General features: G+C 47.8%; 1 protein-coding gene across 1 annotated transcript in view; it reads left to right on the top strand.

The window, feature by feature from the left end:
- The window catches only part of LOC101588526 (ATP synthase subunit beta, mitochondrial), a 12,437-nt gene extending 8,769 nt beyond the window's left edge, over positions 1 to 3,668 (top strand). Inside the window, exons 3-4 of the mRNA XM_023710583.1 lie at positions 3,480 to 3,483; positions 3,659 to 3,668. The gene's annotated coding sequence lies outside the window, so the exon portion shown is untranslated. The remainder of the gene's footprint in view (positions 1 to 3,479; positions 3,484 to 3,658) is intronic.
- Positions 3,669 to 4,023: the final 355 nt, after the last annotated feature.

The raw sequence follows: 4,023 nt of genomic DNA, 5'->3' as shown, positions 1-4,023 counted from the left end.
ATTTGAATGCATTTTGTTTTGGTATTGTATTTATTCAATAACTATTTAATTAGTGCTAAGTGTGAACTGGACCCTGTTGCTAAGCCCCAGCAAGCAATCATATCCTAGGTAGGGTTAAATCCCCAGTAAAATTGCCATATTGCACATGTCTTAATGAAGTTTGAATGTTAAATAAATTGTATATTCACTTTAAAAAAAAATAGTAGGGTTTTTTTTAGCCATTTATTTATTTATTTATTTATTTATTTGCTACAGGGTCCCCCTATGCAGTGTGGACTCATAGCAATCCTCCTGTCTCAGCTTATCCAGCACTGGGATTACAGTGTATGCCACCATGTCTGCTTTCGGTGGCTGGCATGGTGCACCCGGGGTTTGAACTTGGGTTCTTGCACTTGCCAGGTAGATGTTTAGACCACCAAGCTATCTCCCCAGCCCCAAGAATTTTTTTAAAAAGGGCTGGAGCCAGGGAGATGACTCAGTAGAATAAGTGCTTCGCTGGCAAGTGCAAGGGTCTGAGTTCAATCCCCGGTTCCACCAAAAAATAAAAAATAAATAAATAAAAAGGACGAGAAAGTAGTTCAGTTCAAAGGCCCTGAATTCCACCCCTAATATCAGAAAAAAGAAAAGAGGAGAAAGGGGGCCTTCTCAGGAAGAAGAGATGCTGGGAAGCTGATAACAATGAGGACTGAAGAGTCCGCGGTACAGCTGTCCCAGCAGAGCTGGAGAAGGCAGACACCGCCGCAGAGGTAAGAAAGAACAGTCCTGGAACATGGCCTTTGCATCCCCCTGACCTGTCTGTGGCAATTCTAGCCCCAAGATGATGGCCTTGGGAGGTGGAATTATGGGAATGAACGGGATAAAAGCCCTTACTAAAAGATCCTAGAGCTCTCCTTGTTGCTCTCCCTGCTCTGTCCTGAGGCTCGGGTGGGAATCCATGATCTACAGGCCAGAGCAGCTGCCACAGTCCCCACTTCCGGCACCCTCATCTCGTTCCAGCCGCGGAAGCAGAGGGCGATAGATACCGTCTTGTATGCACCTTGTCTGGAGTACTGTGTTATAGCAGCCAGAATGGATTGAAACAGTAGTAGATACAGCAGAGCACAGAACAGACCAAACATTGTAGAAACACCACTGTGGAGGTCCTGGAGCGCCCTGGTTAAAGCTTCCCCCAAGGCCTACTGGTCAGCTGATGCCGTCACACAGGAAGAGGAACAAACCACCGGGACTGTGTGTGATTGAAGTCCCAACCCAAACCCGTGTGGTCCCTTGCTCACAAAGACACCTTTCAGCTCGGTTATAACATTAATATGGAGTTTTTCAAAATTTTCTGGAAAAATTCTTGTCCCCATATTGTGCCAATTACTGAGCAGAAAGGACTGGTTTAAATGAAGAAATGGATTTTTTTTTTAAAGGTACCAGGGATTGAACTCAGGACCCTGTGCTTGCGAGGCAAGAGCTTATTCTACTGAGCTATCTCTCCAGCCCAGAAATGGAATTTAGATTAGAAGATGTTATTGCAAATTGTCTCTGCTCCCAAAAGGAGCGTGGAGGTTCAAAGACCCCCTTCCTTCGCAGGAAGCAAGTGGTCTGCTCAAGGCCACTGGGTCTGCTCCCAGAAAGGGCAGAGTTCACTTCTGGATTATTATTTTCCAAGAGCACCAAAGAAGAGACTAAAGCCAGTGTGGAAGTAATCAGATCTGTGTGGTGTTGTGGAGAAAGGGGGAAGTAGAATGAGCACTTGTGATCCTGGGGCTTCTTGGCATCTAGATCTTTCCATCTGCTTTCTTATTTTAAAGGGATTTAAGTAGCATTGCATCAAGAAGGAGGCTTCTTCCCATCCAGAAGGGGCACAGGATGAAGGTCACTGCAGGTGGCCTTGGAGCCCAGGCTGAGCACATTTGAAGGCTGTGGGAAGGACAGTGCTAAGCACAGCAGGGAGAATGGCTAAGCTTGTTTGTGTCAATGTGGCTGGCTTGGGCCACCTGAAAGTTCCTTAAAGCACACTTCTGGATTTGTGTCTGGTGAGTCATGGAGTAGGGGAGCCCCAGAGGGAGGGGTGGACTTCGCTTCCTGAGCTTTGCTCAGCACCATTCACAGTGCTCACGTGCAGTAACTTTAATTAAAAAAAAAAAAAAAATTAAATATGACATACAAGAGAGAATAAGGACTAGCAGAAAATACACCCATCCCTACCACCCAGTTGAAGGACCTTTGTGGGAGATGGGAAGCCCCTCCTAAGGCCTCTGTCTGTGTCCTCACCCTGCCTCCAGGACACACACCCCCCACCCCCCTGCGCCCCGCAAATCTGGAGTGCCTTCTCTCCTGCCCACACGGTGGCAGCACAGGGAGGGACAGGTGGGGGACACTGCAACGCTGCAGCACTTAAGGAAAAATGGAATGTGAAGCAACAAAAAGAGGCGAAAACTCCACTTTATTTATTTATTGGCAGAACCGGAGGTTGAACTCAGGCCCTTGCGCTTGCCAGGGCAGCACTTACTCTATTGAGTCCTCTCCTCAGCCCCTAAAAACTCCACTTTAGAGATAAAGTTGAACTAGTGCCAGTGACAGCAAGGTCCTCAGACTCCACGGCCCACTGCTGTGCGACACGCAGGGCACCTGTACTGTGGAAGTGCCTGCAGGCACCACTGCCTGTCTGGGGGCTGCTTTTCTGCACTGCCCAAAACGCTAAACAATGGGAGCCCTCTGTTTAAGAGGCCGTGGAAGTGTGTTGCTTTTCCTAAGGGAAACCGCTACAAGCCACCAGGTTCATTTTTATTATATGCTATGAACGTATTGGTCGATAGAATAAAGCAACAGAACAGCTGGAGAGGAAAGGGAAAGCCGCTCTCCTGACTAGCAGATTGAGAAAAGCGGCTGCAGTGCTGACGCCTCAGAAGCCCCAGAGGCTGGACAACTCCTAACACTGGGCTCCTTTCTGGAGAAGTTGGTCCAGCGGGGCCCACGGAGGGGCCGGGCGTGGCAAGCTGTGCACACTTACCTGGTGGAGCCCATGAGCAGAGCCTGGAATGGGTGCCTGGGTCCAGGCTGCCCCGAGATGAGGGCAGCCCCAGGGTCAGGAAGGATAGCAGGGCCCGGTGCTCTCGTAGCCTTTTTTAAAAAAATGTATTTGGTACAGGATCTGTATGCAGCTTGGACTCTTAGTGATCCTCCTGTTTTAGCCTCCCCAGCGTTGGGATTACAGGCGTGTGCCCCCACACCTGGTCTCCGTGACTGGCTCAGAGTGCCCAGGGGCGGGGCCAGCAAGGCATGTGGTGCCAGGGATTGAACCCCAGTCCCTGCACTTGCCTAAGCAGGTGCTTAGTCTGCTGAGCTATCTCTCATAGTACTTTTTTTTTTTTTTTTTCCAGAACCGGGGATTGAACGCAGGCCCTTCTGCTTGCCAGGGAAGTGCTTATTCCACTGAGCCATCTCCCTGGCTTCTCAGTCTTAATGTACACATTAGAAAAGAAGAAAGCAAGCCAGGTGCAGTAGTGCACGTGGGAGGTAATCACAGCATGTGGGAGGCTGAGGCAAGAGGATTGCTTCAAGTTCAAGACCAGCCTGGGCTACAAAATGAGCTCAGGGCCATCCTGAACTACATAGTTGGGTCCTGTCTCAAAAGAAAGATAGAAAATGGGCTGGGGAGATGGCTCAGTAGAATAAGCTCCTGCTGGCAAGTGCAGGGTCCTGAGTTCAATCCCTGGTACTGAAAAAAAAAAAAAAAAAAAATGAAAGAAGAATTGAAAATCAATGCTGCTCAGGTTCTATTTTAAGAAATTAGTTGGTCAAGAACACAACTTAGTGACACCACACCTGCCTGGCAAGCACAACGTCCTGAGTTTGATTCCCTATAACCACCCCCCGACCAACAAAAGGAAAAAAAACAACTAGTAAAAGAAGAGCAAATTAAATCAAAGTAAGAAAAAATGAAGATCAAAAAAGAAATCAGCAAAATAGGAAACAGAAAAATAATTGAGAAAAATCAATGAAACCTGTTACTTCAGAATCAATAAAATTGAGCAG

Source organism: Octodon degus, unplaced genomic scaffold (genome assembly GCF_000260255.1).
Source record: "Octodon degus isolate 3935 unplaced genomic scaffold, OctDeg1.0 scaffold00002, whole genome shotgun sequence".
NCBI classification, from domain to species: domain Eukaryota; kingdom Metazoa; phylum Chordata; class Mammalia; order Rodentia; family Octodontidae; genus Octodon; species Octodon degus.
This window is presented reverse-complemented; position numbering and strand designations above follow the sequence as displayed.